This window comes from Cricetulus griseus, chromosome 3 (genome assembly GCF_003668045.3).
Source record: "Cricetulus griseus strain 17A/GY chromosome 3, alternate assembly CriGri-PICRH-1.0, whole genome shotgun sequence".
Taxonomy (NCBI): domain Eukaryota; kingdom Metazoa; phylum Chordata; class Mammalia; order Rodentia; family Cricetidae; genus Cricetulus; species Cricetulus griseus.
The window spans coordinates 202,168,097-202,182,935 of record NC_048596.1 but is presented as its reverse complement, the minus strand read 5'-3'; positions in this window follow the sequence as shown (position 1 = coordinate 202,182,935).

The window sequence follows — 14,839 nt, the reverse complement described above, 5'->3', positions numbered from 1 at the left end:
CCATGGCTGAGGAGCAGAAGAGCCAGAACCCCTGTCAGGAAGAAGAGCCTCCTGGGAGCCAGGGTTCACAGGAACAGAACTCAGTATTAACTGTGTAAACACAATTGGATTTTGTGCCTTAGAACACAGGGACAGTGAACTGATATTTCCCTTATGAAACCAGCAAGGCCCATGTTTGTATAGTGATGCTCAGGCATATGGCAGGGCAGATGGCCATGAGTCATTTTGCTGAGGCGTGGTGAGTGGCCTCAGCAGAAACCAGTACCCTTGGGATCAGACTGGGCACTTAAGCTGGCATATTAGTTACTTTCTTGTCACTATGACCGAATTCTTTATGGGAAACAACTTAAGGGAAGAAAGGCTTATTTTCAAACCAACAAGAATACACTCCATCGTGGAGGGGGTGGCAATGCAGAAATAGGAGACATTCGGTAAGATTGTGTCTGGGGTCAGAAAACAGTGGACAGGAAGTAAGCTGGTGCATCGAACCCCAAGGCTTCTCTTCCCCCAAAGTTCTGCAATCAAAAAAAAAAAAAAAAAAAAAAAAAACAACAACACTAGCTGGAGACCAAGTATTCAAACATATGAGCCTGGGGGACATTTCACACCCTGGGCAGGTGGGACCTACAACCTCTGCCTTGACTTGGTGACATAGGATCGGGTAGAAGGATGGCAGGCTAAATAGACCAGTTTTCCCTCTGCTCTTAGAAAGCCAGGCCTGGATGGGGACCCAGCCAGCCTCCTGGCTTAGCCTGGACAGAACAATGGTCACTTCGCCTCCAGCCTGCTCCATGATTGGAGGTACTTACCCAGCCCCATACTGCTGACAGGAGCTGGTATGGCTGGTCCTCTAGAAACTGTCCTTTGTAACAGGTGCTGGTGGTCACCTATGGGGTCACTGAGTTAGTTCCTTAGTGCAGACAAGCCCCAGAGAAAGAGAAGTAACAGCTTTATCCCACTGGGATAGGAGGGAGCCTAAGGCTAAATGGAACACTGGTTTAGGTGTTTTATAGGGCCCCTGAGCCCTCCCTCCACTAGGCCTCTTTAGATAACTACCTCTGTACCTTGCTGCCTTTTCTCCTCACAATGTCTTCTGGGATCAAGAAGCTACCACAGGGAGCCACTCTGACTTTCCTTGTCCGCCTATGCCCCTGCCCAACTCTCCTTCACCTGATGGCCCTGTGGACATCATCATCCTCTTAGGGGATGGAAACTCTCTTCTGGGTCATTGCATCTGCTCTCATTCATAGTGAGCAGATGCCAAATTTAAACATTGCTACCCATAGGACGGGTTGGCAGGCCTCAGAACTGGCTTCCTCTGGGAAGTCAGTCTGATTCCCAGACCCTGACTCCTTCCCATGACTCCCTATCTGCTCCAAGATAGCTCACAAACCTCCCAGGGTGGCCTGACTTCTTCATCATCTCCTGGAAGAGAACTAAAGGAGGTGGGGAGGAAAGAAGGGAGGGAAAGAGGGAGGGAGGGATCAGAACAAGAGACAGACTCGTGTGACCAATGTACTGGTACCCTTATTCAATAGCAAGGCCAGGAGGACTCTGGGACCCTAGGAAATGGTTCAACCCACCCCTCACCACAACCACAGTATGCATAGGGTTTCCTCGGATGAGAGCCCCTGTCAGGCTCTATGCTGGAGTCCACATCAGGATGCTGATCCTTAAGGGTTGTGTGATACTGGGCAAGATGCTTAGCCTTTCAGTGCCTCAGTTTCCCTGTGTATAAGGAAGGTTGCTAATGGTAACTATGGCTGGCTGTGGCTGTGGGAACTGAGGGTGCACTTGGAGTGCATACAGAAAAGGCCCTTTCAGGTGGAATTACCAGACACCCTTACAAACCAGCTATTCCTGTGCTTGCTGGTGTTCTGCCGTGTCCCAGTCAGTAGAGATACCAAGCACTCACTAGTAGTTCAGAAAATGTTCACAGCACTTAGAGACCTGGTGTGACATGTGAATACACATGAGTGGCCACCAAAGAACCACTTGTGAAAGGGTTGCCCCCCTCCATGTGATGTTGCTGGGATGGGGAGGAGCCCTTGGGAGGGAGAGCTGTGTGGGAAGTCTGTAGGTCATTGGGGGGGTGTCCTGTAGGAACCCAGCCCCTTCCTCTTCCGTTGTCTTCTTGGACGATGAGGTGAGCATCTGCCCTGGGCCATTGGTCCTGCCTTGATATGCTACTTCCTCAGATGCTGACGACATTGGGTCTCCCAACCTTAGACCGGAACCATCCAAACTGAGACAAAGCAAACCATCTCTCTGTAAGTTAATTATCCCAGGTGGTCAGAGTGGACAGGAAGCTGCCCAACCCACGTGTCCTCCTCACGTAGCTGGTCACATTTTCATGTAACAGTCCTTCCAGCAGACATGTAGCTTCCTTCTCATGACCTATTCAGTATTTGCCTTTTCCTTAGTACACTACCAGGCAGCGGGCAATTGCCAGGTCCTGGATGTTTGGAGAAAAAAGAAGTCAGGCAGCCAGCATTCCTCCCATGCCCAGGGATGTTCATCCTAGCCAGGCCACCTGAGGCCACATTAGCTCAGCTCTCTTTGCTGAAAGCCTTTTCCACTGCCCACTTAAGGCGACAAGTGTCACAGCTGGAAGAGAGCTGAGTTGTCAGTATTGCCATCAATAATGCAGCAGCATCTCACTCCTCGCTGGGCCTCTCATCTCCATGGCACTGGGCAAATGATGCAGCACAGTAGCTGATGCTCCAGCTGAGTCTCAAGCCTTGTCCTTGGAGTCAGAAGGATGCAGAATGGAGAGTGGCCTCCAGCTGAGCCCAGTAGAGCAGTCCTTGAGATCACAACAAATGTGTGCGTGCCTGAGTGTGTGCCTGTTGTGTACACAGGTTTGTAACTATGTGCACATGCATGTCTCTGCATGCATGTGTGCCCCTGCATGGGCATGTCTGCATGTGTATGCATATGTGTGTCTGGGTGCACATGTGTGTCTTTGCATGTGTCCCTGTATGGGAATGCCTGTGTGAGCTTGTGTGTGCATGTGTGGATGTACATGTGTGTGTAAATGTGTGTGCATGTCTATGTGCTTATGTAGGCATGATTGTGTATGTATGCATGCATGTGTACATGTGTATGCATGTGTACATGTGTATGTGTGCATGAATGCATATGCATACAAATGCATGTGTGTCCTTTTGTATGCACACATATGTGTGATATGTATGGTATTTAGCCATGTGTGTATGCCTATATGTGTATTTAAAATATTTCACAACATTTAAAGTATCTCAAGCAGGGTCATCTGTAATCCCAGAACTCAGAAGGTTGAGGCAGAGGATTGCTGCAAGTTGGAGGCCAGATTTGACTTCATAGTTAATTCTAAGTCAACCTGAGCCAGTGAGATCTTATGTCAACTCTTCCCCTGCCCTTACTTTTTAAAATCCCCAGCTCATTAAAGACCAAACCGAAGTAAGTCTCTCCTCTGCAGCAGACCCTGTTCAAGGTCTTGCTCATCTTCCTGGAGGCAAGAGCACTTGCTGGTCCCTGAACAGATAAGCAGGGTCAAATCTAAGAAAAGGAACGAGCTCTCAAAGGCAGGACTGCCATAGCAACCAGCCAAAGCTTCCTGCTCCCAATCCAACCCAGGGGCACCCCTGTACAAGGAGTACCCTGTTCCCAAGGCCCTCCCACATGCAGTCAGCCTGGGAATCTGAGCCAATGGCTGAAGGGAGATCTCATTGGAACAACTGTCCCCTGTTGAGACAGCCAATCTGTCCCCACACTTCATGAATTGCATTTGCTGTCTACCCCCAGCCCCACCTCCCACCACATTCCCAGGCTGGTGGGCTGACCTGCTGGTTGCCAAGGTCACAGAGTCCTGATAGGTCATGAGAATGGCTGTTGGAGAGGGGAGGAGGTGCAGAGGAGTGGACAAAGTCCCCTGTGAACAGCAGCTTAGCAACTGGAGTCTCCAGTTCTCTACAGTGCTTTGACAACAGGCTTCTTCCCATTCATTCTGTGTGCTGAGATCCTGGCTCCTGCTTCCTTATCAGCCGCTACCCACACATACCAATAAGACGGGTTGCTATTTGTTCTGGACACAGCCTCCTGGGTAAGGTTTTGAGTCCTGGGAAATGCCTGAGAAAATAGTAAAGGAAAAATGCTGTCAGTCTCCCTGCCAGGCCCTGGGTATACAGAATTGGGGTGTTTTAAATGAAAATGACCCCCTATAGACCTTTAATCCCAGCACTCGGGAGGCAGAGGCAGGCAGATCTCTGTAAGTTTGAGGCCAGCCTGGTCTACAAGAGCTAGTTCCAGGACAGCCTCCAAAGCCACAGAGAAACCCTGTCTCAAAAAACAAAACAAAACAAAACAACAACAACAACAAAAAGGACAAAAAAAATTGACCCCTATAGGCCCATAGGAAGAGGCACTATTAGGAAGTATGAACTTGTTGGAGGAAGTGTGTCATTGGAGGGTAGGCTTTGAGGTTTCAGAAGCTCATGCCAGGCCTAGTGGCAAACTATCTCTTCCTGCTGCCTGTGGATCCAGATGTACACCTCTCAGCTACCACCATGCTTCCCTCCATGATAATAATGGACTAAACCTCCGAAACTGTAAGCCAGCCCCAATTAAATGCTTTCTTTCATAATCACTGCATGATCATCCTGTCTGTTCACAGCAATAGAAACCCTAAGTAAGACACTGATGCTTTGGGCAGTGCCCAGGTTTTCTGCCTTCTGGGGAACAGAGGAACCAGGGAGTCCCTGAAAGGGCCAGGTTTCTTCTGAACAGCAGGTTTATCATGGAAACCTAGGCCTCAGAGGTCAGGAAGGCCAAGTGTATGTGACCCTGGTGTGGCCTTGGTTCCCTGGTGTGGCTCCCTCTTACCTGAAGACTAGCTGTGTGCTTGACAGCAGAGTGGTAGGAAAAAGCTGTCCTGGTTTGATTTCTGTTGCTGTGATAAAATATCCTGGCCAAAAGCAGCTTAAGGAAGAAAGGGGGCTATGGGCTTACAATTTCAAGTTACAGACCACCATCAATGACAGAAGCTTGAAGCAGCTACTGACATCACACCCACAGTTAACTGACATCACAGCCACAGTCAAGAGCAGAGAGATTAATGCATGCATGATCATTCATTTTTTTGGTTTATTTGTGCTCAACCTGCTTTCTCTACTCTTACACAGTTCAGGTCCTCTTACTCAGGAATGGTGCTACCCATAGTGGTCTGGGTCTTCCCACATCAATTAATAATCAAGACAATTCCCCACACATGTGTCCATGGGCCAATCTGATCTAGACAGCTCCTTGATTAAGACTCTCTTCATGTGACTCTAGATTGTGTCAACCTGGCAACAGAAGCTAGCAGTCACAAAGGGCTAAGCTGGTAGGTGTCTTCCTTCCATGTCTTCCTTTGTCCACTCAGCCCCAGATAGAGGCAGTGAACCCTGGACTCACTGGCCAGCTGACTTACCCTACTTGGCAAACTCAAAGCCCATCAAAGCAAACAAAGCCTGAGGACAACGTCTGAAGTTGTCCTTTGGTTCCCCATTCATGCACATACATGTATGAGTACACATACATGAACACCCCCTCTCCCATTTTTTTTGAGATAGGACTGCCCTGTAACTCACTATGTAGCCCAGACTAGTCTCAAACTCAGAGATCCACTGACCTCTGTCTCCCGAGTGCTGGGATCAAAGGAATGTACCACCACACTCAGCCCAGTGTATATTATTTTAACAACCACGAACTGTTCCATGGTGGGAACCTACCATAGTTTACGTGACTCCCCCAGCAGCAGGCTGTTTGGGGACCTCCAACTTTTCACTGTTATAAACAGTTGCTTCACTAGACGTGATTTTCTCATGCTTTTGAGTCCTTGTGCACATGTTTATCAAGACTGGATTTTTAATTTGGAACTGCAAAGATAATACAAATATAAAATTGTATAGACACCACCAAATTTTTGCTGACAGGAGGATATGCCAGTAGACTTTTTTGTTTGTTTTTTTACATGGGTTCTGGGAATCAGCACAGGCCCCCACCCCATCCTTGTACAGCAAGCAAGATGGCTGACTGAACATCTCCCCAGGCCGGGTTGTTTCTATTTAGAACTCAGAACTTCTGTATTCTGTTCACAAGACATTTTCTATCACAATGTCTTCATCCTTGTCATCTTGCTTATTGGTGGATTTTATATTGTCCTGGTGGTAAATTGTTTTGATTCTCTGAGGAAAAGAATCACCTGCCGTTTCCTTAAGAACATGTAGGTCTTTTTTTTTCTTTCAGATTTTTTTATTTGAATTAGAAACAAGATTGTTTTTACATGGCAATCCCAGTTCCCTTCTCCTTCCCATCCTCCCCTACCACCACCACCACCCCCAACTAAAACCCTACCTATCATATCCTTTCTGCTCCCCCTGGATGGTGAGGCCTTCCATAGGGTGTCATCAGAGTCTATCATATCCTTTGGAATAGGGCCTAGGCCCACCCCCATGTGTCTTGGCTCAGGGAGTATTCCTCTATGTGGAATGGGCTCCCAAAGTCCACACCTATGCTAGGGAAACGTACTGAACTACTACAGTAGGTCCTGTAGATTTCTGAGGTTTCCTCAATGAAATCCATGTTCCTGGGTCTGGATCAGCCCCATGCTTGTATCCCAGCTATCAGTCTGTGGAGCAAGAGTTTCTCGATGTTCTGGTCAGCTGTTTCTGTGGGTTTCACCAGTTTGGTCTGGATCCCTGTGCTCTTCACTCGTCCTTCTCTGCATCTGGATTCCAGTTCAGTTCAGTGATTAGTTGTGGGTGTCTGCTTCTATTTCCACCAGCTGCTGGATGAGGGCTATCGGGTGGCATATAAGTCAGTCATCAATCTCATTATCAGGGGAGGGCATTTAAGGTAGCCTCTCCTCTGTTGCTAAGATAGTTAGCTGGCGTCATCTTTGTAGCTCTCCAGACATTTCCCTAGTGCCTGATTTCTCTGTAAACCTAAAATGTCTCTCTCTATTATGGTATCTCCTTTCTTGTTATCTTTTATTCTTCCCCTGACTCAACCTTTCTGCTCCCTCATGTCCTCTGCATCCCTCCTCTTCCCCCCTTCTCATTCTCCTAGCTCCCTCCCCCCTCTTCCCATGCTCTCAATTTGCTCAGGGGATCTTGACCCTTTCCCCTTCTCCAGGGGACCATGCATGTCTCTCTTAGGGTCCTCCTTGTTTACTAGCTTCTCTGGCAGTGTGGATTGTAGGCTGGTAATCCTCTCCAGCATAAACTGTCATTGGTGTTTTTGATTTTAGCCATTCTGACAGGAGTAAGATGGTATCTCAGAGTTGTTTTGGTTTGCATTTCCCTGATGGCTAAGGATGTTGAACACTTTCTTATGTATCTTTCTATGTCCAAAATCCACATATGAGTGATTACATACCATGTTTGTCTTTTTGTGATTGGGTTACCTTGCTCAGAATGATTTCTTCAACTTCCATCCATTTTCCTGCAAATTTCAAGATTCCGTTGTTTTTTTTCTTCTGAATAGTACTCCATTGTGTAAATGTACCACATTTTCTCTATCCATTCTTCCGTTGAGGGGCATCTAGGCTGCTTCCAGTTTCTGGCTATTACAAATAATGCTGCTATGAACATGGTTGAACAGATGTCCTTGTTGTATGAATGTGCTTCTTTTGGGTATATGCCTAAGAGTGGAATTGCTGGATCTTGTGGTAGACTGATTCCCATTTTCTTGAGGAGTCGCCATACTGATTTCCAAAGTGGCTGTACAAGTTGGCACTCCCACCAGCACACCTTTCTCCACATCATCTCCAGCATAAACTGTCATTGGTGTTTTTGATTTTAGCCATTCTGACAGGAGTAAGATGGTATCTCAGAGTTGTTTTGATTTGCATTTCCCTGATGGCTAAGGATGTTGAACACTTTCTTATGTGTCTTTCAGCCATTTTAGATTCCTCTATTGAGAATTGTCTATTTAGTTCTGTACCCCACTTTTTAATTGGATTGTTTGGTGTTTTGGAGACTAGCTTCTTGAGTTCTTTGTATATTTTGGAGATCAGCCCTCTGTCAGATGTGGGGTTGGTGAATATCTTTTCCCAGTCTGTGGGCTGCCGTTTTGTCTTGCTGTGTCCTTTGCCTTACAGAAGCTTCTCAGTTTCAGGAGGTCCCATTTATTAATTGTTGATCTCAGTGTCTGTGCAACTAGTGTAATGTTCAGGAAGCAGTCTCCTGTACCAATTATTTCAAGGGTATTTCCCACTTTGTCTTCTAATAGGGTTAGTGTGGCTGGGTTTATGCTGAGGTCTTTGATCCATTTTAACTTAAGTTTTGTGCATGGCGATAGGCTTGGGTCTATCTGTAGTCTTCTACATGTCCGCATTCAGTTATGCCAGCACCATTTGTTAAAGATGTTCTCTTTGTTCCATCGTATAAATTTGGATTGTTTGTCAAAAATAAGGTGTTTGTACATGTGTGTGTTAATATCAGGGTTTTCAATTCTATTACATTGGTCTACCTGTCTATTTTTGTGCCAATACCAAGCTGTTTTCAGGACTATAGCTCTGTAATAGAGCTTGAAGTCAGGGATGCCTCCAGAAGCTCCTTTATTGTATAGGGTTGTTTTGGCTATCCTGGGTCTTTTGTTTCTCCATATAAAGTTGAGAATTGTTCTTTCAAGGTCTATGAAGAATTGTGTTGGGATTTTGATGGGGATTGCATTGAATCTGTAGATTGCTTTTGGCAAGATTGCCATTTTTACTATGTTGATCCTACCTATCCAAGAGCATGGAAGATCTTTCCATTTTCTGGTATCTTCTTTAATTTCTTTCTTTAGAGAGTCAAAATTCTTACGGTACAGATCTTTCACTTTTTTGGTTAGTGTTACCCTGAGGTATTTTATGTTGTTTGTGGCAATTGTAAAGGGTGATGTTTCTCTGATTTCTTTCTCCACCAACGTGTCATTGGTATATATTAGGGCTACAGATTTTTTTTTTTAGTTAATCTTGTATCCTGCCACTTTGCTGAAGGAGTTTATCAGCTGTAGGAGTTCCTTGGTAGAGTTTTTCGGGTCACTAACGCAGACTATCATATCATCTGCAAATAGTGAAAGTTTGACTTCTTCCTTTCTGATTTGTAGTCCCTTGATCTACTTTTGTTGTCTTATTGCTCTAGATAGATCTTCAAGGACAATATTGAAGAGTTATGGAGAGAGTGGACAGCCTTTTCTTGTTCCAGATTTTAGAGGAATTGCATTGAGTTTCTCTCCATTTAATTTGATGTTGGCTGTTGGCTTGCTGTATATTACTTTTATTATGTTGAGGATATTCCTGTTATCCATGATTTATCCAAGACTTTTATCATGAAGGGGTGTTGGATTTTGTCAAAGGCTTTTTTGGCATCTAGTGAGATGATCATGTTTTTTTTTTTTTTCTTCAGTCTGTTTATATAGTGGATTACATTGATGGATTTTCGTATGTTGAACCATCCTTGCATCCCTGGGATGAAGCCTACTTGATCATGGTGGATGATTTCTCTGATGTGTTCTTGGATTCGATTTCCCAGTATTTTATTGAGAATTTTTGCATCAATGTTCATGAGGGACATTGGTCTGTAGTTCTCTTTCTTAGTTGTGTCTTTGTGTGGCTTGGGTAACAAGGTTATTGAAGCCTCATAAAAAAAAGCTTGGCAATGACCCCTCTGCTTCTATTGTGTGGACTACTTTGAGGAGAATTGGTATTAGCTGTTCCTTGAATTTCTGGTAGAATTCTGCACTGAAGCCATCTGGCCCTGGGCTTTTTTTGGTTGGGAGACTTCTGATGACTCCTTCTATTTCATTAGGAGTTATAGGTCTATTTAAGTTGCTTATCTGTTTTTGATTTAATTTTGGTAAGTGAAATCTGCCCAGAAAATTGTCCATTTCTTTTAGATTTTCGAATTTTGAGGAATGTAAGTTTTCAAAGTATGACCTGATGATTCTCTGGATTTCCTCTGTATCTGTTGTTATGTCCCCCTTTTCATTCCTGATTTTATTAATTTGCATGTTCACTCTCTGCTTTTTAGTAAGTTTGGATAAAGGTTTGTCTATCCTGTTAATTTACCAACTCTTTATTATATTGATTCTTTGTATTGTTCTCCTAGTTTCCATTTTATTGATTTCAGCCCTCAATTGGATTATTTCCTGGCATCTGCTCCTCTGGGTGTATTGGCTTCTTTGTGTTCTAAAGCTTTCAGTTGTGCTGTTAATTCTCTATTGTGATTATTCTCCTGTTTCTTCATGTGGGCACTTAGTGCTATGAACTTTCCTCTTCTCATTGTTTTCAAAGTGTCCCATAGGCTTGGGTATGTTGTGTCATTCTTATTGAATTCTAGGAAATCTTTAATTTCATTTTTATTTCTTCCTCGACCCAGGAATTGTGCAGTTGGGTGCTACTTAATTTCCATGAGTTTATAGGTTTTCTGTAATTCGTGTTGTTGTTGAATTCTAACTTTAAAGCATTGTGATCTGATAAGATATAGGGGGTTATTTCAATTTTTTTTGTACCTGTTGAGGTTTGCTATGTTGCCAAGTATGTGGTTGATTTTAGAGAAGGTTCCATGTGGTGCTGAGAAGAAGGTAAATTGTTTTGTATTTGAATGGAATGTTCTATAGATATCTGTTAAGTCCAATTGCACCTTAACTTCTATTAGTTCCTTTGTTTCTTTGTTAAGTTTCTGTCTGGTGTTCCTGTGCAGTGGTGAGAGTGGGGCGCTGAAGTCTCCCAATATAAGTGTGTGCGGTTTTATGTATGATTTGAGTTTTAGTAATGTTTCTTTTACAAATGTGGATGCCTTTGTATTTGGGGTATAAATGTTCAGAATTGAGACTTCATCCTGATGGATTTCTCCTGTGATGAGTAGGAAGTGACCTCCTTCATCTCTTTTCATTGATTTTAGTTTAATGTCCAATTTGTTGGATATTAGGATTGCTACCCCCACTTGTTTCTTGGGTCCATTTGATTGGAAAATCTTTCCCCAACCTTTATTCTTAGGTACCGTCTGTCTTTGAAGTTAAAGTGTGTTTCTTGTATGCAGCAGAAGGATGGATTCTGTCTTCTTACCCATTCTGTTAATCTGTGTCTTTTTATAGGTGAGTTAAGACCATTAATGTTGATGGATATTAATGACCATTGATTGTTCATTCTTGTTTGTTTTTGATTTGGTGATGGTGACAAAATTATGTGTGGGATTCTATCCCTTTTTCTTTTGGCTGTTGGTAAAGTGGGATTATCTATTGCCTATCTTTTTCTGGTTGTAGTTAACTTCCTTGGGTTGCAGTTTTCCTTCCAGAACTTTCTGTAGGGCTGGATTGGTGGATATGTATTGTTTGAATCTGGTTTTGTCATGGGATATCTTGTTTTCTCCATGTATATTGATTGAAAGCTTTGCTGGATATAGTAGTCTGGGCTGGCATCCATGGTCTCTTTGTAGGTAGAATATCTATTCAGGACCTTTTGGCTTTCAGAGTTTCCATGGAAAAGTCAGGTGTAATTCTGATAGGTTTGCCTTTATAAGTTACTTGATCTTTTGCCTTTGCTGCTCTTAATATTTTCTCTTTGTTGTGTATGTTTGGTGTTTTGATTATTATGTGGTGAGGAGACCTTTTTTTGGTTCAGTCTATTTGGTGTTCTGTAGGCTTCTTGTATTTTCATTGGCATGTCTTTTTTTAGGTTGGGAAAGTTTTCTTCTATGATTTTGTTGAATATGTTTTCTGCGCCTTTGAGTTGGATTTCTTCACCTTCTTCTATACCTATTATACTTATGTTTGGTCTTTTCACGGTATCCCATATTTCCTGGATATTTTGTTATGGATTTGTTGGACCTAAGATTTTCTTTGATTGATGAATCTATTTCTGCTAGTGTGTCTTCAACTCCTCAGATTCTCTCTTCCATCTCTTGTATTCTGTTGGTTATGCTTATGTCTGTAGTTCCTGATTGTTTACCCAGCTTTCCTATTTCCAGCATTCCCTCAGATTGTGCTTTCTTTATTGTCTCTATTTCAGTTTTTAGGTCTTGAACTGTTTCTTTGAGAGTTTTGTTGATATCTTGTATTTTTTGGTTTGTTTTTTCTTCCATTTCTTTAAGGGATTTTCTCATGTCCTCTTTGAGGTACTCTATCATTTTCATGAAGATGTTTTTAAGGTCATTCTCTTCTGGTTCCTCTGTATAATGATGTTCAGGTCTTGCTGGTGTATGGGTCCTAGTCTCCAGTGGTGTCATATTGGGTTTTCTGTTGTTGAATGTGCTTTTACATTGTCCTCTTCTCATCCTTTCTTCTGGTGGGTGTAGCAGGAGTCGCTTCCTCTCCTGGTGGGTGTGGGACCAAGGTTCCCTTCTGGTAGATGCAAACAGATCCAATACTCTGATGTCTGTCTTCTTCTCATAGTTGGAGGTGGCATTGTTACCGGGGCATCGGCAGTGTCCAGGTGTGTTGGATCCCACTGCCGAGTTTGGATCCGGTGAGCAGATCCCTGGCTTCAGATGTCTCTGAGCAGGGCTGCCGAACCAGAACTGGAAACAGCCCCTGGCCTACCTGGGCCGGTGGATCGAGGCAGAACTGTTACCGGGGCCTAGGCAGTGTCCCGGTGTACCAGATCCTGCTGTGGAGTTCCATGTAGGTCTTTTTTATTTTGCCCATTTACATGTAGGTCCATCATCAGGAATATCTTCTATGTACTGAAAGCACAGTATCTAACTGCAGTCTTTACTGGAGAAGGCTTCAAGATGTCCATTACTGAATTACCAGGATGATTCTACCTCTTCTCTGGTAACTTGGAATTAAAATTCTATCACGTTCAGTCAATAGCATGTTCCTTGCCTGTCTTGACAGAGTCACTGCTCTGTTTGTGTAATGCGGGTTATGAATCTATGGTTTTCCAAGTTATTTATTTCTCTTTTGTACTAATTTTATTGAGTAATCAGCCACACACTGTACTGTTCACTAAGTCAGTGTGTACAGCTCAATGTGTTTAGAGAATCCACAGACCTGTACAACAACCAGAACAATCTTAGAATATTTTCATACCCTACAAAAGACCCTTGTACCCATGCTAGCCCTCTCCACGTCCTCCAAAGCTCCCCAGTTCTGGGCCATAACTCTTTTCCTTTGTATCTGTGGGGTTCCTGTTCTAGACCTTCTACATCAATGGAACGCTAGAGAATGCAGTGTTTTAACCTGGTACCTTGCACTTTGGTAACATGTCCAAGCTCCCCCATGCCTTAGCATCAATTAGTATTGTATTGCTGCTTACTTTATTTACTGCATTCCTTATTTTCAAGTAGCATTCCACATATATGCACAGATCATTTCGTTCACGCATTCAGTTGATAGACCTTTGGGTCACTTCCAGTGTCGAGATGTTAGTGGTGTATCTATGTGTAAGTGGAATGGTCCAGTTAAAAGTTAACTCCATATTAATCTTCTGAGAACCTGTCAAACTATTTTTCTACTTTACACCCTCCCAGTACTGCATGAGGGTTCCAACTCCATCCCCTCACTGGCATTTGATACTTTTTTCCTCATGGCCATCCTCATGGAGGTGAGGCTTGGAGATGAGAATGTTAATGATGTCAAGCATCTTTTCACGTGCTGCATGAGTCGGGGAGGAGAGTCCATTGGTAAATGCATCATGGCACCATGGTGGGACAGATTGAAGTAGAAATAAGCTTTCCTGGTGGCTCTCCTATCTGCTTCATTGTAACAGCTTTGGTGTGTCATTGACACCTACTTGTTTAGAAGCAGAATTAGTTTTGCCTTTTCTCTGGACAACACTCCAGAATCTAACTATAATCATTGCTTCAAACCATTCCACTCTTTTCTATTTCCCATTGATTCCCTTTCCCCATACTGATAAGAACAAGATCCAAGGGACTGGGCAAATGGCTCGGTCAGTAAAGTGCTTGCTGTGCTGGCATGGGGACCTCAGATAGATTACCCAGAACCCACGTAAGAGCAGGTGCTACGAAGTGGAGACCAGGGGACACAAAAGAAGACGATAAAGGACCACCAAAAATATACATACAGTTGTTAGCATAGAGAGCTTATTTTAGAGAACAACACCTTCTTTTGTATCTAGTGTGTGTCCTAAAAATATGCTATGAACCTTCCTAAATGACTCACCTGCGTTCACTTGACTGAACAAGGTTAATGATCTTATGAAAGAGCAGAGGCATTAAAATGCAAAAACAGAGAATGATTCTAATTTGTTGGTGATTCATTCCCGAGAGCTGAGTATCTTGAGCAAGTCAAGATTGCATCAAAATTGGGATTTCTGGGTGGGGGTGGGGGGGCCGCAAAGGTCAGTGTCAGGTATCTTTGTCAATCACACTCCACCTTATGGTTTAAAGATTTATTTTATTTATTTGTGTGTGTTTGTGTTTAAATGCCACATATGTGCAAATACACTCAGAGGTCTCAGAGACCAGAAAAGGGCACTGGACACCCTGGAGCTGTAGTTATAGCATGGATGTTGAGGAACTGAATTCAGGTCATCTGGAAAAGCACCCCAGTGCTCTCTACAATAGAGCCATCACTCCAGCCCTCACCTTACTTTTAGGAGAAGTCTCTAACTGAACTTAAAACTTACTGATTTTGGCTAGGCTGGCTGGCCAGTGAGCCCTAGGGGTCTGCCTGGCTCTGCCTCCCCAATGCTGGGATTACAGGTGCATACCATGCTCAACACACACACACACACACACACACACACACACACACACACACACACTGTGCCCTTGGCAAGGAGCTTACCCTGAGTTCTAAGAGTGTCCTGTGTGGAGGGCTTGGCCAATTCTCAGCAATATCTTCCCAGAACTTATGAAGGTTATTT